General features: G+C 36.0%; 1 long non-coding RNA gene across 1 annotated transcript in view; it reads left to right on the top strand.

Annotated features, from left to right (window-relative positions):
- Positions 1 to 18,745: 18,745 nt before the first annotated feature.
- LOC115294543 overlaps positions 18,746 to 26,179 on the top strand; it is a 47,103-nt gene continuing 39,669 nt past the window's right edge. The window contains exon 1 of the long non-coding RNA XR_003909947.1: positions 18,746 to 19,021. This is a non-coding gene — a long non-coding RNA (uncharacterized LOC115294543). The remainder of the gene's footprint in view (positions 19,022 to 26,179) is intronic.

Below are 26,179 nucleotides of genomic sequence, written 5' to 3'. Positions count from 1 at the left end.
AGGCACAAATTTAGCCTTTATAATAATTGAAATATTAATTATGAGAATATTAAAAGAGAGTCTATGACTGGCAAAATTGAATCTAGACAAAGTTAAAGTTCTGAGCGATGGGAAAAGGGATTAGACCTTAACAATAAAACAAGAAAGAGTAAAGGATAAGTGAAGAATAATCCTATTTTGGAAACTGTGGCTTCACTAAGACTTCACTAAAGCTAAATAAGAGACACCTTCATTAAGGCTAAATAGAGACACCTGCTAAGAAATGTTGAAGGGCAACGGGAATGTTGGGTCACATGGAGAAGAATGTGATGGAAGTAAGAGAGCAGGTACCAGGGAATCATGTTGAAAAGAAAGAATTGGCAGACTGTTTTATACCATCTGAGGCTGTAGTCTAGTACTGGGCGACAGAAGCAATCCTCTACATCCCCCTGTTTTCATTTCTGTGAACATCACACACAACCCACGCAGTTGAGCAACTCATCTTGATATCGACATTTCATTGTTGCCTGTTTAATTCCCAGTAACCTTTTCAAGAATAGTCACCTTCTCCACATCTATACGGACCTCTAGCAACATATCTTTTTAAAAATGCCACAGGGAGTTGCCTAGATGGCTCAGTCAGTTGAGCATCCGACTCTTGATTTCCGCTCAGGTCATGATCTCAGGGTCATGGGATGGAGTCTCATGTCAGGCTCTGTGCTGACAGTGTGGAGGCTGATTGAGATTCTCTCTCTCTACACCTCCCCGCCTCTCAAGAATAAAGAAATATTTAAAAGAACAAGAATAAAATCTAACATGGTCTTTCTTATGATTAAAAACTTCTATTTGTCTTGGTCTTTAGCAAAGGTTATGAAAATTAAGGTCACACACACGACACACATGCACAGATACAGATATAAACATATAGATATAAATAGAGATATATCATATTTTAAAAAGCACTGCTGCATATTGTGGCATTTTTGACAAACAAACCATATCAGTATCAAATGATATAGAACTCATTGTTTAAATCTTGAATATAGATTTATTATGGAAAATATTGTATATGAACTTCAAGATGATGTTTGTATGTCTTAAGCATATAGTTAAAAAACTGTGAATTGTAAAAACTTGCTTAATGGCTCAGTAGAATGAACTGAATTCACAGCAATTTGAAAAAAATCAGTCTTTCCCCATTCTTTGTAGTCGGTTACATTTATAAAATCCATCCTATTCTATGTACACAAGAAAAACTATGTCTGCCATCTTTATAATGAAAAGTAGTAAGAAAATTGTTTATGATTTTTGCTCACTCTATTCCAAGCAGTTGAGGGCATGCAAGACACATTCCTGGATTGGAAGTTTATCTTGCTAATGCATGTAAATAACATGTAGATACATTAAACCAGGCAGATATTGGAGGGAGTTATAAACAGAAGCAAGAATAGTCTATTTTTATACTACTCTAAAATTATGAAATTTAGCTAATATTTTCCCATTTAAAAAATTCAGTGGGTCACCATTATCTACTTTAAAATACAAACATGAATTTTATATATTGCCTTGCCTTTGCAAATAACACCTTCACCATGACATCAGATATGAAAGGAACTTGAATTCGATAGCAGCAATAACGAATTAAGAAATATTTGGTATAGAACAAGTAAAGGATTTATGATCTTTCTGTATTTGGTCCCTGTTTTACCACATTGCAAAATGAAAACAAGCAGTTTTGGATTCCAGAAGCAATAACTTAGAATGGTAATGCTAGGCAGCATGATTTACACTAAGAATTGTATAATTAGGGGGAAATATGTTGCTTTCAGATTTGGGCAAATGTGAGTTTGACATTTCTGTGTGATGCCTGGTTGAAAAGAGGATCTCAATAAATAACATTAATTGACTTCTTTGTTCAGATCATTGTGTTGTGTCCTATCACTACTAATAGCATCACCACGACCACTACAGACCCAAAAGAAGAATAGATAAAATTATACTTAAAAATTAAACATCTCTAAGGGATTAAATAGAATGAAATTATTGGGAGATGGGCAGCACCTGCTGGCATATCCTTTTGGCTTTTGAATATAGAAGCTAATCCATCAATATGGCCAGGAATTCAGATTCTGTCAGAAGATGTGGGCTGCAATGGAACAACAGGAAACTTAACACATTAACACAGGCCCTGAGTGATATTCCAGTCTTTGGGAAGGGGCTGGCCAAGGATGAGATCACATCCAAAGCTGCAACTGATAACAAGAAACTTGCATGCTTCTTTGGGGTGGTGGGAAGTGAGCTCTTGGGAACCTAGTCATGCAGTAGTTTCTGGGAGCTGAGAGTTGAAATCACATGGGAATGGTGGGCAAGATCTCCCAGTATAAAATATGGTTCAAAACAGGTTTTTTGGAGGCACCTGTAAAATAGAATTGGAAGGACAGAAAATAAATAAAGGAAAACTTCCCACCCCAAAATGATTCCAAATAATGTTTTTTAAACAAAAGAGGAAAAGAAATACCCCTTAAAATCAACAATAAGGTAAGTCCTTTAGTTAAAAAATAAGTCTAAGGTATGTTGATAAAGTCTTAAGTCTATTGTAGAATATATACAGAAATAAAAAATTATAGCATCCATATATGAACAGTAAGTTAAGCAACACAGATAGATATGAATCAGGAAATAGATATACAAAAAAATAAAATGCTAGAAGAAATGTTTTTATTGAAAAGAAATTCAACATATCAACTCCATTATCTTGTATCCATACAAAATTCAGTTCTCTTATACATCCAATACTGATAGTGAGCTACTAAAGGTTAAGTGTGACATTCAGCATCATATAACTAGACGGAGCTGAGCTAGGATTGTAAGTCAGGTGTCACAGAGCCTAAAATTTCCAAAGCTTTGTTACCTTCTTGTGGCATAAAATTAAGTTGGATATAGGACTAGCGTTTATATATACAATCTCCCTATATTTTTTGAAAATACTGATTAACAGAGTCTAGAAAATACATAGTAATGAATAAATGAAAAGGGTTATTCAGCTCTACTCCCATAGTGCCTATTCCAAACCTGGTGAAGCATGGAAAGGGAAACAGGAATCATTCTGCATTCATTTAACCTTCAAAATATTTTGGTCTTGTCCTATTCCAGCTACTAGGCTAAAAGTTAAGAGACAAGATTGAACAAATGACACTCTTTCATGAGTCCCCGGTCTCAGGAGGGGGGAAGATACTAATAACAATAATTTTAATCGTGGTGAGTATTGTATGAAATACCAGAGTCAACACAATGTTCGGAGATAACTTGGATGAACTCTAGACAGCTTTGTAGAAGAGAATTGGGGTGAAAAGAGTAAATATATGTTCATGGACTATGTATTAGGAAGTTGAGTCAAAGTGGCATTGATTGATAGTGTCCCTGGGACTTTATTAACAATGTAGGAATTCTAGGACATAGCCAGCTCCCTTAGCATAAGTAGACAGTATGTATACATGAAGGGCAAGAGATGATTAAACCTGTCTTGTCAGGTTAAGTTCAGAGAAGCATTGCCACTAGTTATAGCTCAAAATGACTATGAATAATAGACCAACTTCCTGAAACCAAGGAAAGGAATGAACATTGAAAGAGTAAAAGTCAAGGCATTATGAACAAATATGAATGGAATTTCTTGCAGGTTAGGTCAGCATCATGCACTTCTTAAAAGAGGTTTAAACCATAAGTTATCAGTAGGAAATAATGTTATTATTTGTGCAGTGGAGTATTGTATTTGTTTTAAGTTGGGGCCGTGTCAAAAAAAGTGTTATTAAGTGAAGAGGTAGAGCATTATACTAAAACACACACACACCCACACACACACACACACACACACGTGGAGATATAAGCACTTTTAATAGAAAGAGAATAGAGTAAACCAATTTGAGTAGGAAAAAATATGAAAGAATTCCTGTTGATTTTCCTTTGAAAGAAAGCACTTTTGGAAAGGAAAATTATTGGTTGTACTATGATAGCATGATGGTGTCACAGACAGGAAAGAGAAAATGCACCGCTAAAGAAGGGTGCTATATAATTTCAGCACAGTCATTATCTTCAGTTAGGAATTTGCAAAGGTGGCTTTTAAGTAAAAGGAAATTGGCCGTTAAAGAACAGTGTAAATGATTGCACAACTAAACAAATCTTTCCCAAAGAAATCTCAGAAAAATTTCAAAAGAACAAATATTATCTTAAACAGAAAATTATCTCATGAAATACTTTTTTTTTGTCAAGTATTGTATCCTCTTTCTGCTTTGTTCTAATTTTCTCTTCTTCTTTCCCCGTATGCTGTCTCTCTCACACACCACAAACACGCACACATATTCAAATTTCAAATAGACTGTTCTTTTTTCATAATAGTCTAAGGAAGTCTTTGTAACATTTTCTCAGTTGCATCTTTTCCTTGAGCATTTTTAAAAGACTACTTCATGTTTTTTCTCATCACATCATTATTATAACATCTGCATTTTAAATAATATAAATACAGTGTTGGGGGGCCTGGAGGGCTCAATTGGTTAAGTGTCTGACTCTGGATTTAAGCTCAGGTCATGATCTCACAGTTTGTAGGATCAAAGTCCATATCAGGCTCTGCACTGATAGTGCAGAGGCACTGGGATTCTCTCTCTGCCTCTCTCTCTGTCCCTCCCCTGCTTGTGTCCTCTCTCTCTTTCTCTCAAAAATAAATAAGCATTTAAATATAGTGTTGATAAATGCATATTTTCATTAAATGGGGGTCTTTGACTAGTGTCTTCCAAACTAAAGTTATCTTAAAGCCATTATGATAGGCAGAATAATGGCCCCTCCCCTCAAAATGCCCATGTCCTTACCCATAGCACCAGTGAATATGTCAGGTTATGTGACAAAGGAGAAGCAAGATGGCTAATCATCTGACTTATAATAGGGAGGAGGTTGGATGGTCTTGGATTTGTGGAGGCAAGGAAAGAGCAAGAAGGTATAGAGGTGGAGGGTCCTTCTCTCCACCACTCTCTCCAATCAATCAGAGTCAGAGCAGCTGGTCCAAGAACTGGCCTGGTGAATGGAGAAGCTGGAACTGATGCCTAAGATGCAAAGGGAGGGAGGTTCCCTTCTGTAGGGTTTGGGGGTGGAGGGTGGATGGTGACAACGAAATGGCCTGCAGGTTCTGCCAAGGATTGAAGTATTACCTTTATGTTAGGATGACAGGCGGTGAGGATAGAGCCCTGCACACTGACAGAACCCTTTGCCCAGGAGAGATTGCTATGTGCTTCTTGTCTGAGGCCTGCAGAGCTCAGATGGCTCTCTGGGTTGCTGAGGGGCTGGGAACTGGTTGATCCAAAGGGCTGAGGAGAAAGAGCCTCAGAATGCAAAGCAGCAGCCCAGAGCAACAGGGCTGACAAGGGTAGGAGACTGGGTCAAGGAGGACTTCAAACAAGGGAAGAGAAGCCTGGGTCTCTCTGGAAAGTGGAACATGGGCCTGGACTAGAAAAACAAGTGGTTTGTTCTGGCTCTGCTTCTGGGTTGGAAAAAAATTGTCTCACCCTCTCTGTGCTTTGGCTTTCTCTGCTGGCCATGAAGCTTGCTTTGATCCCATAGCTGTTTGAGTGCAACTTCTGGGTCCAAATGACCTGGATTCAAATCCTGGATCTACCTATCACTCAGTAACCTTAACGTCCTTGGCAAATGAAAAGCTCTCTGTGATTCTAAGTGAGGGGTATTGACAACACCTACCTTACTGATCTGTAAATTGGTGAATGTATATAAAGGGGTTAGAGTGGTATAGGCACAGGGACTGTTGGCTGCTATTGCTCACTTCTGACCCCGTCATTCTCCTGTCCCGCTCCAGCCAGCCCAGCCCAGGTGCAACCTGCAGGTGAGGACACCAAAGAGAAGAGAGAAGGATCTGTAGGCCTTGCCTACAACAGGGATCCAAACCCACTATGGACACTCCCGATGAAGAGTTTGGTTTTAATTTCCTTTAGCCCCTCCCCCACCGTTTGGAAGACTCCTCCTTCCGTGGTGAGAAGGGGTTTGCTTGAATGCACAGCCCGGTCAGGAATGTGCTGTTAGGGAGATATGGGAATGGTTTGTCCTATCTGGTGGTATGGCCACGGGCTAGATGTGAGACTAGTATTTTGGGGGTCCTGAGTGCAAGACCCCATTTTTAGGTTTTCAGATGCAATGTTCCTTCAGCCAGAAGAGGGAAGTACATTTGGAAAAGCAACTGCAGTAAACTAAAGTGACTGCTCAGCCTGTTGTGGAAAGAGTATTTTACTCAATCTTTAGGATTAAGTTAAGTAGCTATAGCTGATGAGGATTAGTGGGGAGGCTACATTAACTGTATGCTGGTGCTCACTTTTAATGTTTTATTTATGTTTGATACAGAGAGAGACAGAGCATGAGAGGGGGAGGGGGAGAGAGAGAAGGAGACACAGAACCGGAAGCAGGCTCCAGGCTCTGAGCTAGCTGTCGGCACAGAGCCTGATGCGGGATCGAACCCAGAACGTGGGATCTGACCTGAGCCGAAGTCAGAGGCTTAACCGACTGAGCCACCCAGGCGCCCCTGGTGCTCACTTTTAAAAAGAACGCCCTGTGGAATGGTTTAGTGCTTTATGACATTATGTCACATTGCCCTAATTAACTATTTTTTATAAAAAAATTAAATAAGGAGGCTATCATGGATTATTCAGATGGGTCCCGTGTAGCCACAGTGGTCCTTAGTAGTGGAGCGGGAGGCAGAAAAGCCAGAAGCAGAGGTCACAGCAACACCATGTGAGAAGGTCTGGACCCCCTCTTGTTGACTGAAGATAGAGGAGGGCCACAGGATGGAGACGGTCTCTAAAAACTGGAAATGGTAAGGAAATGGCTTCTCCCCTACAGCCTCTGAAAAGGCACAAAGCTCTGTAGGCACTGGATGTTAGCGCAGTGAGATTTCTAACCCACAGAACAGTAAGATACCACTAAATTGGTGGTAACTTCTTACAGCACTAACAGAAAACTAACCCATTCATCCAAGCTTACAGCGTTACAACAGTCTCTTAATCTAAAATACTCAGACGTATTATGGGGACCCTGGATGGCTCACTCTGTTGTGTGTCTGACTTCAGCTCAAGTCATGATCTCACATTTCATGGTTTTGAGCCCCACATTGGACTCTGTGCTGACAGCTCAGATCCCGAAGCCTGCTTGGGATTCTGTATCTCTCTCTCTCTGTCCTTCACCCCCTCTCAAAAATAAATAAACTTAAAAAAATTAAAAATACATAAATAAATAAAATACTCAGATATATTGGGAAAATCTTATATGTTATACTTTTAAATTTTGAATTTGTTACATCCATAATTAAGAATAAGGAAAAGATAGGCTAAAACACATTTAAAGGGACATTTTGGTTGTCTAGACATTTATTCACAAGGGTACTTTTATTAAAAATCAATGAAGGTCATGATCTTGACAAGTATAGCAATATTATATGGCCAATTGGGTAATCTGCCTGTAATTTGTTTGCAATTATAGCCTTTTAGAAAAATTCCATGTATGTGACATATGTGATGTTTGGATTGGAACCTTGAAAGTGCTGAAAGGTTGTGGTAAAAAATAATAGTAAAACATACAAATTACTAAACTTAAAACCAACCAATGCCTGTATCCTAGTAGTCTTATGAAAAAGGTAATCTCAGTCATTATAAAGGCTTTATTTCTATCCCATATTCATTTAAAATGTTAGACGTCAGAGGTGCCTGGGTGGCTCAGTCAGTCAGCATCTGACTTCAGCTCAGGTCATGATCTCAAGGTTTGTGAGTTCAAGGCCCATATCTAGCTCTCTGCTGAGAGCTCTGAGCCTGGAGCCTGCTTCCGATTCTGTCCCTTCCCTACTCTCGCTCTGACTCTCTCTATATGTCAAAAATAAATAAACTTTAAAAATGTTTTTAAAAATCTGAGAAATCTGACATAGATTTTAACTGTAACAAATAACACTGTCACTGATATGATCATTGTTCAGAGATCCAAGGTCCACACTCTAGATCCAAGATGGATTCATATGGTCTATTGTCATGTCACTCTTCCTCCTTGCTCTTGTGAGTTGGCTATACTTTTCCCATTTGTTTCATCATATATTGCATTTGACTGAATATTCAAGCAAATCTTATCATGTAAATTCTTTGTGCTGGAAGTACAGCACTGAGTAAACTCATCTAAATTCCTTCCCTCAACAGTTTTAGGCTGTGGTCTTTCATTCCAAACTAGAAGTTACTGTCAAGCAAATCTGCTTTGTCATTTTTTTTCCCCCTGAGAATAGGGCAGGAGAGGTGTAGCTGGTGAGATGCTTAAAAAAACTAAACTCTAAACGAATTACTCTCCCACAAGTGAAATGCATTAAATCATATTCAGTGAATCAAATACTTTTAGTAATACAAGTATTCCTTGGTGTTTATCTGATATTTGCCAAGAATAATGAAATTCCCTGAGTCATTGAGAGATCAGATTTGTTAAAAGACAAAAACACAATAGGAATGATTTATGCTATGGAGTTTACTTGTTACCTATAAAACCTTGTAATCTAAACAAAATTGCATAAATAAATGTTTTTATTTTATGATAACATCATTATACATTTTGATCAGATAAAGCTATAAATAATTAACTTTATTACATTTGAAAACATGTGAACAGATTTATTCAGAGATAAATTCATATCATTAAATACTTCAGATATTATGGGCAGCCTCTACAATAACCCGCAATGATTTCTGTTTCCTGGGTCCATATCTTTATATAACATCACCCCTTGAGTATGAGTTGGGATTATTTGACTAACTTTTAAATAATAGAACACCATAGAAATGAAGGGTTGACATTTCTGAAATCAGGGCAAAAAAGAAAACAAAAGCCTGGCTTTTATCTTGGGAACTCTCTCATTTATATGGAAAGAAAGAACAGAGAATGGACAAGAGGGAATATTCAAAGACATAAATGCTGGATAACTTTCCAAATTTTAACACAGAAATGAATCTGGGGTGGGATGGGAAATATATTCATATCTCGACACACTTTAATGAAATGGCATTTAATGAATTGCAGTTGTTGGGATGATAAATAGAATGTATAATTTTGAAAAGGAAAATAGAACCAAAGGAAATTTGATGACTCTAAAAAAAGGAAGGAGAAAATAAACATTGGTAAAAATAAAATTATAAGATAAAAATAATAGTAAACATATCAGTCAACACAGCACATTCAGATGAGATCAGGCGTATTCAGGGTGGTGTGGCTGTAGACAACACAGCACATTCAAAACCTATTGAATACGTTGTACCTCAGTTGCATGTGTGTGTGTGTGTGTGTGTGTGTGTGTGTGTGTGTGTCTGTGTGTGTGTGTGTGTCTGTGTTTAGTTTGCCTAATCTCAGAGTGGCTTAAACATTTACAGGAGTGCCAACTCAAAATGGTTTTCTACTGAATAATTCTCTTATACTTTAAAATCATAGTTTAGAATATTTTCAGAAAAATTTAAATGTTTTACATACAGACAAATCCTGATACAGTTTGAAAAATAAAAAAAGATAATTAAAATAAAACTTTTGAATATATATTCAAAATCCTATATAGAATATTAACCAGGGTGTGTTTGGTGGCTCAGTTGGTTAAGTGTTTGACTTTGGCTCAGGTTAGGATCTCACGGCTTGTGAGTTCGAGCCCAGCGTCAGGTTCTGTGCTGACAACTCGGAGCCTGAAGCCTGCTTCAGATTCTGCGTCTTCCTCTCTCTCTGCCCCTTCCCTGCTAGTCTTCTCTCTCTCTCCCTCTAAATAAATAAAACATCAAAAAAATTAAATAAATTATATAAATAAATAAATAAATAAATGTAATTGGTTTGAAATAACTTTCTAAAAGAAGTATAACCTATAGTTAAATGACCTTTTTACTGAAATGAAGAGAATATGTTGATCATACAGCTGATGAAATTCCCAAAAATATTTATTCATGCTGAAACATATTGAGTAAAATCCATAATCCATGTTGGTAAATGGCAAAGTAAACAAATCAACAGAATAGGAATAAAAGCTACTTCCTTAACTTGTTGTAATTGCCCCAACAATTAACAACAAATTTAACAACAAATATTTCTCAGCATGGTGACCTTGCCAGCAGCATTACCTTTGCAACTGCGAACAAATGAAGTTGTTACTATCATCACTCTTAGTTTTCTTTTAAGTTCATGCAGTATAAAGAGCATTACACAGAAGTAAGAAGAACAGTTACCATATATATGCCGTCTTATGTGTATATCAGAAAACACATAAGATGTCTTGAGTGGAAATATCCCTTTAAGAGCAGCGATAAAAAAAAATCTAGATATAACCCAAATAAGAAATGTTAGGGATTGTTACAAAGGCATCTACAGTTTTTCACTACAAGAGACGTGTGTGTGTGTGTGTGCACGTGCGAGCGTAGACTCAAAGACAAAGAGCACCAAGAAATGACTCTGAGAAAATTAAAGAATGTCCCAAAAAGAAACAGATTGTGAGAGAAAGATATATATAATGAGAGAAAATAAAAGAGAGGAAGAGGAGAGAGACAGAGAGGAAGAGAAAGAGGGAGAGCTAGAGAGAGCAAAGAAAGAAAGTGAAAGAAGGCAGGAGCTAAGGAGAGAAGGGATAGGTGGGCATTAAAGACAGGAATCTCAGGAAAAAGACAGGAATTAGAGGAAAAAGAAACATTACAGGAAAAGTTCACGACTGGACAGACAGCAATGATAAGAGGAGATATCTTCAATCAATGGGAAGACTTTCACATTTTATTCTCAGTAAGATTCTGACTTTGCTAATTATGTAAAAGGAATAAGGAATGCTTCAATTTCACAATTTAAATAATAAGTTTTAAATCAGAAAGTAAAGTTGCAAATGTTATCTAATGCATCAAAGAATAGTTCTATAAAGTTCTTTTTTTCAATCTCACTAACTGCAAACCTGAGTCGCAAGATTTACATTACGCATAAATGACAGGAAATTAGAAGACTGTAGGAATTTATAAGATGCGGTGTTTACTGACATAAACATTCTAGATCACTTACGAGGTTTTACCCTCCTTACATAATTAACTTACCAGAGGAGGCAGAGGTGGAAATGAATTAGCACAAGTGGGCGTTTTCATCCAGAGCCGAAGACATTATTAGGCATAAGCACATGCACACAGCTTCTCATTTGGTACATCAGTTCGAGTTAATTTAGTTTATGGCTATGCGTTAAAGAAATGACAGTCTTCAAAATAGAGATTAGATGTACTATAAGAAGTTCTTCACTGTAATGCAATACTTTCTAGGAGGATTTGATTCCCCATTTGGTTCCTCTGCACATTCTGTTTATCAAGATGTATGCAAGATTTTTGTAAACAAGTACTACCACCTCTGCTGAATGAATGTTCTAGGGGAACTTTACAAAAATATTTATAGGTACAGAAATACTCTGACAGAGACAGCATGGTCCCTTCTCTGTAACTTCTCAAAAAATGATCTCACATTGATATGCATATTATTAGAGCTACTTGTCCACTTTACGAAATAATTCTAAACTTCCAAATCTATACACATCTAAGATTCTCATTGAGCAGGATTATTCAATACTAAATTTGATGTAGGATTATTTCAAAAATTCAAAATACTTGATGTCCAGAAATATCATCTCAATGAGAAACAAATAATGAGAAAGGCCTGCCTAGGGCCACTTGGACTGGTCTCTCTCAATGTCTTCTCTTCCTTTGTAGCCAATGTTAGGGTATCTTTAGCCTATGCTTCTCATTCTTTAAAGAAGTTTTTTTCTTACTTTTTTTAACATTTATTCATCTTTAAAATGACAGAGACAGTGCATGAGAGACAGAGTCGGTGCATGAGGTGAGAGGGGGAGGGGCAGAGAAAGAGGGAGACACAGAATCTGAAGCAGTCCATCTCTGAGCCATCAGCACAGAGGAGGGGTTCAAACTCCTGAACAGTGAGATCATGACCTGAGTTGAAGTTAGACACTCAACTGACTGAGCCACCCAGGCAACCCATTCTTTAAAGCGTGTTAATCCTCTGAGTATATGTACCTCTCCACCTTGGTAAGGAACTGATGATCCTTTATGAAATACTTAAAACAGGTTTGGACAAAACAAGGAAATAAAATTAGAGGATACTGACCTCTGAAGGAGCTTTAATGGTAAAGGAAAGAAAGAGAAGGAGGTGAAGGAAGATGACCCTTGCCAGTCATTTTATAAATGTTACATTCTAAACACCTACAGGGAATCTCTGGTGGAAATGTTCAACGTCTATGACTCAGTAGAGAAATCAGCTCGGAGCTCATGATTGAAAACCAACACATAGTTATTATTTTCCACTTTATTTATCTGTTCCAAAATAAATTAATGCAAAGTGTTCTGGGGTCATTATGAGGATAATTAAGATACTTTATGCATGGTAAATCAAAAAAACTACTAATTAAAAAGGCACTGAAAATGGGCCCATTGTATATTACAAAGAGATTGTTGCCTTTTAAAATGACACAAGGAATAGAAAATTCATGTCAAAATTCTCTATTATGATAGTTTCTTATAATTTAGAAAAAAAGAGAATCTTTCATTCCATTTAATTGAGAAGAGGCAATTATTTTTAAAAAACAATTTAACTCCCTCGGATCATGTTTAGCTTCAAATCTGTGTTTTAACCTGCACCTCTGGGCTCTGAGTTCTATGAAAAGCTACTCATCTGCACACCTGCACTCAAAATGAATTATCTCTTCTCTTGCATTTCAGTTCCCTTAGAGCAACTGTCAGAGGGAAGAGGGAGGGTCAAAAAAAATCACAAGAGTACTGAATGTAAAAGCCCCTTAATGAGAAGCCACAGGGGGTGTGGAGAATTTAGCACTAAAAAGGGGCGGGGCAACCTGGCTCCGGCACATTGCCTCAGGCAAATCCTGCCACTGTCTCTGGTGACCCAGCAAGTTGACAATGTGCTTGTGGCAGGAAACTCAGGTATTTTTCCATGCGTATTGTTAAATATATATATTTCATGTATACATATGGTAAATATATATCTATATGTATGTTAAATATATATTTATATGTTAAATGTATTTATAAATTTGTAGATATGAATATTTATATAATATATGGCTATATATATATACACATACATCCCTGGTTAAAACTGATGAAGAAAAACTTGAAAACCTCTCTTTAAGAAATGGGGTTTTTTTGTACACACAGTCCACATGGAAAAACTGAAAATAGTAAGAGTGTGTGCGTGAAAGTAAGCATGGGGTTGGTCTTAGGAAGGTAACAAAACACATAATTAAACATATGATGTGATAAATACAGAGCTGCCAGGAAGTGAATCTACTAACCTCTCACTTATGCCTCTATTTTTTTCAATCAATAAACTTAAAAGTATATATATTCTGGGTCTCCAGTGTGGCTCAGCAGGTTAAGCGTCTGAGTTCAGTCTAGGTCATGATCTCATTCCGGAGTTGCAGGCCTGCACTGGGCTCTGTGCTGACAGCTCAGAGCCTGGAGTCTGTTTCAGATTCTGTGTCTCCCTCTCTCTCTGCCCTTTCCCCACTCACACTCTGTCTGTATCTGTCAAAAAAAAAAAAAAAAACATTAAAACACACACACACACACATATATATATTCTACACATAAAGGAAGAAATGCAACGTAGATGGCAAAATCCCAGCGCCGCCTCCTGTCTCCTGTGTCATTTGGAAAGACTGCCTCTCTTGGAATGACGGAGATAGTTGAGGGTGAGCGGTTATCAGGGAAAAGGGAGCATCTGTGAATCGTCTTTCTAGTTCATACGGTCATTGAACATAATCTGTGTTCGCAAGGGTCCTAATCCTCCATCCGTGCGACATCACCTTTCTAACCCCGAGGTAATTGCTGTGGAAAATCCATGGGACCCGAGATCTGTGCTGGCAGTGAGCGCCACGGCTTCCTTTGCGCCAGAGCGAGCGGAAGGAGTAAATCATGGCTATTGATAACGGTCTCCTGCGCCTCCGCTCTCCGCAGGCCCCTTCTCCCTGGCATCAATAAAGGTGAAATGATTAGAACAGTGAAGAGCTAAAATAACTCTTAACTCCTACGGACCGGTTTTCAGAGCTCCGCAGGGGTTCCTTTTCAGTTCCTATTTCAAGAGGCCATTTTAGTAGTTATTGTCAATTTACAATATTAACAAATCACCATAATGTGATGAATGGTTGGATTTAGTAAGAAGTCTTGATGGCATCCTTAAACCTAATGCTAGCAAATTTCTTCCTTAAGAAAGAGCTATATTTTGTGGGCTTCCTGGATGGTTCAGTGGGTTAGGCTTCTGACTCTTTTTTTTTTAATGTTTATTTTTTAATGCTTATTTTTTATTTTTTTAACATTATTAAAATGTTTTTTTTATTTATTTTTGAGAGACAGAGAGAGACAGTGGGAGCAGGGGAGGGTTTTAGAGGGAGGAAGACACAGACACTGAAGCAGACTCCAGGCTCTGAGGTAGCTGTCAGCACAGAGCCTGACTTTGGGCTTGAACTCAGGAACTGTGAAATCATGACTGAGCTGAAGCCAGACACTTAACCGACTGAACTACTCAGGCGCCCCTTTTTAATGTTTTTTAAATGTTTATTTTTGAGAGGGAGACAAAATAGAGCAGGGGAAGAACAGATAGAGAGGGAGAACAGAGTCTGAAGCAGGCTCCAGGTTCTGAGCTAGCTGTTAGCACAGAGCCTGATACAGGGCTCAAACCCAGGAACCATGAGATCATGACCTGAGCCAAAGTTGGCTGCTTAAGAGACTGAGCCACCCAGGTGCCCCAACCATCTGACTCTTGATGGCTCAGGTCATGACTCATTGTTGATGAGATGGAGCCTGGGGTAGGGCTTGCTCTGCCAGTGCAGAGTCCTGCTTGGGATTCTCTCTCTCCCCCTGCCTGCCTCTCCCTCTCCCTCTTTCTCAAAATAAATAAACATTTTTTTTTAACTGGAAGAACTATATTTTGTTTTTGCAATTGAAACTATGAAATATACTTGATACTGCTGCCTTGTATGTTGGTGAATATGTCTGATATTTGAAGGCAAGGGATTTTTCTTCTAGATCATAAAGTCTACTTATTTCTAATATATTACCATAGTTCCTGAGAGTCAACTGAAATCCTTGCATTTTATGGTCATCTTTTTTACCTCAATCATAATTTTGTTTATATTTATTTATTTTTGAGAAACATAACACAAGCCAGTAGGAGCAGAGAGAGAGGGAGAAAAAGAATCTGAAGCAGCTCCAGGCTCAGGGCTGACAGCACAGAGCCCTATGCAGGGCTTGAACTCACAAATTGTGAGATCATGATCTGAGCCAAAGTCCGACTGCTTAGCCAACTGAGCAACTCAGGGGGCCCATAATTTTTTTTGAACAAGGTATGCCAAGTACAGTGTTCTTTCTATATCTGTTCTGAGGGATCATATCTGGAGGGTTTTTGTTTTTAAGGTTTTTTTTCTTTTAGGAATTGATTCTTCTCGCTTGTTTATATTCAGAAATTTATTTTTAAAAATTACAGTTGTTGCTTCTCCAAAAGATTTTGTAAGTGTTCATCTTTCCATCTTATGAACTTCGAACTGATGCCAGAGTACAAGCAATAACATGGTCTAAAATTCCCTTAATATTTGGGGATCAGCACCCAGTGTACCCTCAAAAGAATCAGTTATAGACTTGAAAGCTATCTCCTCTTATCTCCTTTCCTACCATCATATTGGTCATTGTGAAAGGGCAGCCTGAACTTCAAAGATTTCTAGAAAATTAAGAGAAAGTTAAACTTTTTATCATTTGGCAAAAAACAAGCAATTTACAAAATCTAGCTATTGTTAAGTATTTTTGTTGAAATAGAATAGTAAGTTTGTGAAAAGTGTTTGCTTTCTACCTCTCAGTGTTCTGATTTCAATTCCCATATATTCAAAGGTATCTAACTATGGTCCATTCCAGAAAAACTTCAGGCACTCCAAAGCCTGAGAGATATGATAGGATTTGTAAGCTGGAAGAACTAATTGATGATTTCTGAATTAACACTGAAAATACAAAAAGCAGCACAAGATAGAGGATGGGAAACTAATTCACCATCATTGACGTAGTGAATGACAGGAGAGTAGCAGAATATTGGAACGGATTGTTTAATAAAGGATTTCTGAGTTCTTACAATGGATCATAATGGTGAAATTGTTTAACTTATAATGGATAAAAATGATACCAACCCACTCTAAGAATTTCACACATAACTAACCTATTTATTAAAGGAGAAAGTAAAGTGTATAGTATATGTAGATTTCAGTAGCCATTTAAAATTATCTTTGTTTTTCAAAGAGAAGATGCAGAAAATATGTGTTTCCTCATGGTAAAGTTGGGAGAAGCACATGCATTTTGAGTGTGTATATATATATATATATCTGGAAATTTCTTTACTAATTTTGATTAAATAAAACAGTTTTATGGTCTTGTGGAAAAGGAAAAATAGTGAAGAATATTTTAAAACTCCTGAAAAGTTAGAGTGGTTAGAAAAAGGGGGTGCCTGGGTAGCTCATTCAGTTAAGAGTTCAACTCTGGATTTCCCCTCAGGTTAGGACCTCACTTTTTGTGGAATCAAGCCCTACATTGGGCTCTGTGCTTTCAGCTCAGAACCTACCTGGGATTCTCTCTCTCCCTCTCTCTACCCCGACCCTGCTCACACATTCTCTCTTTTTCAAAATAAACATTTGTAAGAGAATATTTAGAAAAAGTTTTATCACCAAACATTAAGTCATATCTTAATGCAATTTTAATAAAAATAATGTAATATAATGTAATGTAATGTAATAATGGTATGTCATTTCTATGGATATGTACTTTGCTGAAAAAATAGGCTATGTATCTGGAAAAAAATGTGTAACTTTGCCTCATAATCTAGAAAGATCAGTGAAACTGCATGAAAAAGTTAAAATATTTAAAAATAATCAAGGATAATGAATAAATGTTAGTAGGGTAACTGCATACACAAAGGGAGATTTAGAAATAAGAAAGCAAGAGGCAATGAAATATATAATATTGACTATACAAAGTTTTATACTTTTAAATTTCAAATGGCATCATCATACAGCTTCAAAACAAAACTATTGGCAAATATTTAACAGAGATAAACTTTTGATATTAACATTGTTTAAACACCTGCTACTAATTAAGAAAAAGTATACAGTGTGATGAACAAATATTTGGAAAAGAATTGAATTCATGAAATGGGATATCCAAAAAGAATCCCAAAGCTGCCAATAGACTGAAGGAAAGATGCTCAATCTCAGAGGTTGTCAAAAAAAATGGAATAAAAATAACAATAAAAAACATTTCTTATCATTAAGGTAAACTGAATAAATAATAAAACCTAGAGCCTGCAGGAACATGAGAAATCTGGCATTCTCATACATTGCTGTTATAAATATGTATTAAAAAAGTAGTTTTTAAAAGCAATATAATAGCAATTGAAATTAAAATATACACCCTTTAGTCAGAAATCCCACTTTATGCAGTTAATCTATAGAGAGAAAACATCACTATGTAAAATTATACAGTGATTATTTTGGCATCTTTTATAGTAGCAAAAACCTGGGAACTGCCAGAATATCCATCAGCAGAAAATGGCTAATTAAAAAATAGTGCATTTTAATGGAAAATATCATGCAGCTGTTAAATATAAGTCACATATAAGTAAATGTATATTTAATGTATATATTAAAATATATGTATAAATAAAATAATAAAATAAGATATATGTATAAATATATGTATCTATGTATAAAATATATGTGTGCATATATATGTATATACAACAGGAGGTTTGGAGGCATTTTCATAATATTTTGTTACATGAGAGAAAATAATACAGAATGTTACCATGTTTACTCTTCAATTCATATATATAAGGGAGAGAAAGAGAGAGAAATCTTAACACCAGTTACCAAAGCTACAATGGCTTTAGTAGAGAGTATCAAAGATTAGGACGAAAAAAACCGCAGAATAATAGATTACTACATCATTATGGTGCTTAAATAATGTTAAGTATGAAAAAATTATGAAAACCTCATAAACAAATAAATAAAAATAAATGTGTGCATGATACAGACTAAAAGTTGACATTGACAAATAAAATGGTTGTCCACAAGAAGGTGGATTTCCCCGCTGGGCCCCCAAGAGCCCAAATATTGTCAACACCTTGATCTCTGCTCAGCAATACTCCACACCTGTGAGAGGTTACATTTCTGTCCTTTTAAACTAGCAAGTTTGTGTTGATTGGTCACAACAGCCACAAAAAAAAAAAAAGTACAGGCAATAAATTGGAAATAGCTTTGACTCAGATATACAAACAAGCGTGAAGAAATGGGCCCCACGGAAGATAGCCAACACAATATTAAACTAAAATTATATTAAGTTTAAGCACTGGACATAACAGTATACACTTGGGGCAAATCCCGTTCTGTGGCAATACTCAGATATTCTCTTGATGCGCAAATCTTGGGGAATTTGAGAACATTTTCAGGCGTGGGTTCTGACCTATTATTAAGGTTTAGTTGCAGGGATAATGGGGGAAGTGATTTAGCAAATGCTTATCAGCTATAAAACTCATTTGTCTAGACTAGAATTTAGAAATGATTCTGCTTCCAAGGATCATAATGGTCATGGCAAACAACGTCACAACAGAGCCATCTTCATAACGACACAGGCATTGAGAACTGACACCAAAATGGCATGTTTTAAGATACCACCTACTCCTGAGTCGGAGGCTCTTTCTTTCTAAACTGAAGACTCCCGGCCTACAACTAATGGCACTTGGAGAAGAGAGTGAGACTACGACACTACGATTTATCATCTGACAAATGCTATTAATGCAGTCAGGATGTATGGGGATTCTCAGACCATGTCTCGCCTTGTTGAACGATCTTCAGCTGAATTTGTCCACAACGACTAATATCAATGTGGGCCTCCATCATACATTGAAATTTTGATACTCTAAGGTATACAATTATATCATAACAGGGATAGTCATTTTAAAAAATTAAGTCATAGCCATTTTATTAAGTAAAAAACTGTCAAAACATAAACAGAAGAAATAATTTAAAAACAATCATCAAATATTCTCTACATTTTAATTTTTAAGTTTGTTTTTGAGAGAGAGGGAAACACAGAGCATGAGGAGTTAAGGTGAAGAGAGAGAGGGAGACAGAATCCAAAGCAGGCTCCAGTCTCTGAGCTGTCAGTACAAAGCCTGACATAAGGCTCAAACTCACGAACCACAAGATCATGACCTGAGCCAAAGTCAGGCACTTAAGTGACTGAGTCACCCAGATGACCCTCAGTGTATTTTAAAATGGTAGTTATTAAGTAAAATGTGAATGTGAAATTATACCCAGATTTTTAATCTTATATAATCATGAATTCAGAAGTACATATTATGCCATATCTGGCTTTTACCAAAAGCAAATAATCACATTAAGAAATGGGCAGAAGAAGGGCACCTGGGTAGCTCAGTATGTCTTGGGCTCAGGTCATAATCTAGTGGTTTATGGGTTCAGGCCTCACGTCAGGTTCTGTGCTGAGAGCTAGCTCAGAGCCTGGAGCCTGTCTTTAATTTCTGTGTCTCCCTCTCTCTCTGATCCTCCTCTGCTTGTGCTGTCTCTCTCTGTCCCTCAAAACTAAATAAAAAAAAATTTAAAAAACCCAAAATAAATGGGTAGAAAAAATGAATAGACATTTTATCAAAGAAGATATCCAGATGGCTAACAGACACATGAAAAGATGCTCAATATCACTCATCATCAGAGAAATACAAATCAAAACCACAATGAGCTACCACTTCACACCTGTCAGAATAAAATTAATAACAAGAAACAATAGATGTTGGTGAGGATGTGGAGAAAGGGGAACCCTCTTACATTGCTGGTGGGAATGCAAACTGGTGCAGCCACTGCGGAAAACAGTATAGATATTCCTCAAAAAGTTAAAAACAGAACTACCCTAGGATTCAGCAATTGTACTGCTAGGTATTTACCCAAAGGATACAAAAACACTGATTTGTTTTTCAAAATTATTTAATGTTTATTTATCTTTGAGAGTGACGGAGAGACAGAGTACAAAGAGGAGAGGAGCAGAGAGAGAGTCACACAGAATCTCTGAGCTGTAAGCACAGAATTTGATGCGAGGCTGGAACTCATAAACTGCCAGATCACCACCTGAGTCGAAATCTGATGCTCAAAGCACTGAGCCACCCTGGAAGAAAAATATGTACCCTGTGTTTATAGCAACATTATCAACAATAGCCAAATTTGAAAACAGCCTAAATGTCCATCATTTGATGAATGGAAACAGAAGGTGTAGTGTGTATATGTATATACATACATATATATATGTGTGTGTGTGTGTGTGTGTGTGTGCGCGTACACACACACACACAATGAAATATTACTCAGCCATCCAAAAGTATGAAATTTGCCATTTACAATGACGTGGTTGTATCTGATACTCATTTTTGTTCTTCAAATATAATTTTGGCTTTCCGTCTTCCATGTACATGATCAAACTGTATGTCACTTTGGAAGTTTGGTGTGACCTTGCGATTTGCACTGGTAAATGAAAGGTCAGTAGAGATGATTGGCATATGTCCCAGATGAAAACCCGAGGAGCCCCTGCTGAGCTGCTATTATTTAATTTTCCTGCCTAGGAAATCATGGATGCATGATGGTAGGAACTGTGGGACTTGGCCCTTCAGGAAGAGAGAGGTAGAGCAATGCTCCCTCCCACTCCTCAGCCCCTCCCCCAACCAGCTACCCAATCTTATCTGATGGAAGTGTGTGAGCAGGAAAACGGATATGTTTCAATCCAGTTAGAGGAAGAGTTTATTTATTATAGTATAATAACGTCACATATGCTTGAATAATTCAAACTTAAGTGTTTTTATTTGTGGTTTTAGGCTACAATTAGAGATGAGTGCAAATCTTAAATTTATTATCATATAATTATTTTAAATTCAGAGATAACACCATATTTTATATGCACATTTGTCTGATTTTAGTCACAACCTATTTAACAGAATCATGGTTTATAATGCAGAAATAGGTATGACATATGATTATATTTCCAACATATTTTTTTTTATCGAGTCTTCAAAACGTAAAGGAAAAAGTTTGGCAATGCCTTGTGAAATCCGTAGCATCATACTTTTTTAAAACAACTCATATCTATCCATTTCCTTTAGTGAAAACAAAGTATTAACTTCACTCCAAAGTAGCTTGCTTTTAGTTGGAGATAAGGGTTTTGTAAAATTGCTTTTTACTGTATATGTCATATCATCCAAAAAGATGATTTCATTCTCAAGTATTTTTCTCTCTTTCTTTCTGTCTGTTTCTCTCTTCACACACACACACACAAGACACACATACATAGACATACATACGTTGATATCTATCAGTTCCTATATCTGATCTCAAAATAGGGAAGTCATAGAATGAGGACCATCTCCATCTTGTTCACTATTTGAACCGATGTATTGCCCAGCAGGTAGAATGAGAGAGAAGGAAAGTAGAAAGAGGGGAGGGGATAGAAAGAAGTGAAAGATGATAGGAAGCAGGAAGAACTAGCTTGAATTCAACAAGTCAGATTTCAGAAAAAGGCAGGGTCAGAGGAAGATGGGCTCAGGATGTTCAGGACTGCATTTGACATACACATACTCCCTCTCTCTCTCTCTCTCTCTCTGTCTCATACACACACACACACACACACACACACACACACACACACACAGATTTTTCAAGGTATTTTTACTACTTTCTTTAAGGTTATTCAACTGTAGTTAGATCCAAATTACAAAGCCTTTTAAATGACTTTAAAGTCTCAGGACTGGTGTTTCTGGGAATCTGCTTCAGAGTGGTAAATTGGATTTTACAAACAATTTAATCCTTCTTGGTTCAGTCACATTCACACAAGTTTTGAGTGAAGTGAAATTAGAGAAACGTCACCCTCCTGATTTTCCTCCATAAATAAGTTTAAGTCATGAGTGCAAAGGAAACCAAACAGAGGATGTAGGTTATACATTAAAAATCCTGCACAATTCCTGGGTTCTATAATCATTTTGCTTTAATTTTAAACTTACCTTTTTCTTAAGCTTACAAATAAGCTTGTTAATATCTTCTGCTTCTGATTATAGTAACATAAATAATATACATTGGATAATTAAATGGTAATGTAAATAATACACAAATAAATAATTACTTGAAATATTATAAATACTTGAATAAGTAAGTATCTAACAATTTAATAACATAAGACATAATTTTGCTTTAGTTATATTTTATAGACAGTATGGAATGTATTTTCATTTTTAATTCAAGAGGACACCGCAGCATAAATAAAACACTAACATTAATAAAATCACCAGTATGGAACAAAGACTTAATGTACTAAATATACTAAACTGTCAGATGGAAACCCCTGAGTAAAAACAATTCCCATGGATGTGCATATAGCTAAATATGAAAGAATATCGGCTGTTGTGATTACGTATTGGGTATTTCAAAACAAAATAAAATTGTTCTTTATTGAAATATCAAAATACAATATTATATTTATTCATAGAAGGAATTTCTGAATCTCATAAAAAGAAGTTCACTTCAAATTTTGTCATAGATTATGTACTTAAATCATATATGTCATAGATTATGGACTTAAAGTTATTTCAAGTCTTGCCTCATTCCAAATGAAATTATATGGATTAAAATAATTTTTGGGGTGCCTGGGTGGCACAGTCAGTTAAGCAGCTGACTCTTGGTTTCGGTTCAGGTCATAATCTCACCATTTGTGAGTTCAAGGCCTGTGCTGGTTGGACCCTTTGCTGACAGCACTGAGCCTGCTTGGGATTCTCTCTCCATTTCTCTCTCACCTGGCCCTAACTTGGTTCATGCTTTCTCTCTCTGTCTCTCCCTGCAAAATAAGTAAATAAACATTTAAAAAAATCTAATCTTATAAAAGACAATAATCAATGTAAACTTAAATTTAATATGCTAACCTTTATGAAACACATTTTGTATTCATCGCAGAGAGCATGGTGATGATCTTGCTAAATTTTACCAAAGATAGGCTGCTGTGTATGCAGTTTTAAAATATGTTTTCCATGTAAAATTATGTGTTGGAATTATTTCAAAAACCTTGCACAAAGGCCTTCCTTATTCTTCTTAGAAGTTCATAGTAGCTTGTTTTTTGCATATGCTGGAAAATGTCAGCATTACAAATCTTCTTTGTTTTAGTATATTTTATGGTTTGCATTCATCTGGCTGATATGAAAATTTTTATTACTCCCTTTTTAAAAATATTCTTTTCCAATATAATTTTGTCTGTACATAACATATCATTGTGTATGCTCTTATTTTTTTATTTTTGAAATGATTGTCTTAGGCACATCCTTTATATCAGAAACAAATGTCAGATTTGTCTTGTTAGTCAATAAAAACTGAAATTTAATGGGTGAATTAAAGACCTTTACATTTATTGATATGACAAGATGTTTGATCTTAGTTCCTTTTAAACTTTTATGTTGTCTTCCATTTTTAATTTTGTTTAACTTTCAGTTTGTGAGATGTTTTCTAGTAATTGATTTTATAATTTATCTTTATAAAATGCTTTTATTCATTAGATTTATACTGCTTGATTTTCAATAGGAAAAAATACTCTTTGATTCCAAACTATTAAGGGTCCACCAATTAATTCACATTACTTTTATACTTTCTCTCAAATTTGCATTAATTGCACAGTTTCTATGGATTCAATGTATACAGTAAATATTCTGTTCTGCCAATTCAAGAACATATTTGTTTTAGTCTTATTTCTGATGATAAAATGTATTTAGTATTTCTACCAATATTCCTCATGAAAACAAAAATGCAAGTTATTTTGAAAAACTTATCTAATAAAATTCAGTATTATATAAAATGATAATATGTCATAAGTGAATGCAGTTTATTATGAGAATATAAAATTGATATAACACCTGAAAATTAATCTGTGCAATTCACCACTTTAAGCAATTAATCAAAAACCGTGTGGTTAATCAGTGCAGAAAGTTGTTTGATGGGCACCGGGGAGGCTCAGTGGGTTAAGCATCTGACTTCGGCTCAGGTCATGATCTCACAGTTCAGGGGTTCTAGCCCCGCAACGGGCTCTGTGCTGACAGCTAGCTCAGAGCCTGGAGACTGTCTTCGGATTGTATGTCTTCCTCTCTCTCTCTCTGACCCTCCCCTGCTCATGCTGTTTCTCTCTCAAAAATTAAATAAAACATTAATTAAAAAAAACTTGTGATGGAACAATGATCTATCCATATCCCACACTGAAAACTTTGATCCAGAGACTGTGCTATATAAATACTCACTTAAAATTGGTCATAGACTTAACTGTAAAACCTATGATTATATATATGCACATACATGTATATGAAGAACATATATGAAACATTGTATATATGAGAAAGATCATATGTAATGCATATGGGGAAGATTATATATATAATAAATATATAATATATAAATATATGACACATATTTATATGTTTGTGTGTGTGTGTTTGGAAATCTTTCAGAACTTTATAAACATTAAAAACAAAACTATGGTAAACTGAAAAAAAACAGTGACTGTCTAATGAAATGGAGGTGAAAGATATGATTGGTTTTTTGATGATAGTTTCAATGGTGATAATATAGCAAGTTACTGTATTTTAAATTCTAAACATATGTATGTCAGGTATGTCTCAATAATGGTGTTTTTAAAACTGAACATTAAAACCTTCTCAGATGAAAAAAATTTGGAAGGCCAAGAGAATCCATTAGCAGGAGACCTACTCTAAACTACAAAAATGATTATTAATAGTTCTTCAGGAAGAAGGAAAATGAAACCAAATGGAAATGCGAACTATGCTAAAGTTAATAGTATTAAGAAGGTCAGACAATAAAAGGTAAACATAGAACATATATTTGCTTATTTTAAGTTTATGAAATTAATTGACTGTCTCAGTAAAAAGAAGTAATGTATTGTGGGCATATAACAGAAGTAGATATAAATATAAATAAAATTGGAAATACTGGAAAGAAGAAAATGGAAGTCTGCAGTTTTAAACTCCTTTATATAGGAGGTGTTGTATTGTTTGAACTCATCTGTGACAAATAAGAGAGGTCATAATCCACAAAAACAGGAACATTGAGAAGAAATACTATGAAAAGAAAAAAATCAGGTGTGGTATGAAATCACCAAAAAAAGAAAAGCATGTGAAATATTGCAAAGACTATGACTACTATGAGAAAGAAAAGTTGCACTGAGAGTAAGCAATGAGGAAGTTATTGGTGATCCAGGTTAGAATTCCTTCATGCGGCAGTGGAGACAGTCCTCAGTTTGGAGTCATCAGAGGAAGAATTGTGTGGTGAAGACATGCTATCCTTTCAAGAAACTTGGCATTAAAGGAGAGCAGAGAAAGTGGGATCATAGTGCTATGCACTGGACTCAAGTAAAGTTTATTCTGTTCAGTATTGATAAGATAGAAGAGAGCCAGAATGATGGAATTCTAGGAAATGAGGGGTTGAGTCATAAGGAAGTAGAGCAGATGGTGTTTTTAGAACAGAAATTGATTAGCCTAAATCCATGATAGGACTACTTCCATAAATCTAGAAGTAGGCAAGGCTGGAAGATGATAAAAAAGGAAAAGTTTTTTGGGAGAGGGGGTCCTGGTGACAGGAAGATCACTGTTACTGGTGAAGTGACAGATGGAAGTAAAGGAGCAGACCCACTTCCAAAGGGGAATTAAAGGTTTTAGAGTTGATAATGAGAGGATTTGATACATTCATTACTAAAGGGTACCATGGAAGAGTGAAGGAAGAAAGTATACAGATGAGAAGAGTCATTTGAGAGCAAGTAGATTGAATAAACCATCCTGCATAAGATGAATAAATGTATGAATCCAAAGTATTATTCAAATATAAATAATATATAACTATTTTATTCTCTACTCAAATTATTTATCTCATTAGCCAAAACAAGCCTTAAAATCTACTTATATACACAGCCATATAAGTAGATTTTAAGGCAATAAATAATGTCATTTTCAATTTTAACTCAAAATCTTCATCCTGAACATTTTGCTT

This window comes from Suricata suricatta, chromosome 6 (assembly GCF_006229205.1).
Source record: "Suricata suricatta isolate VVHF042 chromosome 6, meerkat_22Aug2017_6uvM2_HiC, whole genome shotgun sequence".
In the NCBI taxonomy this organism is placed as follows: Eukaryota; Metazoa; Chordata; class Mammalia; order Carnivora; family Herpestidae; genus Suricata; species Suricata suricatta.
Note: the sequence above shows the minus strand (reverse complement) of the source record. Positions and strands in the feature narration are given on the sequence as shown.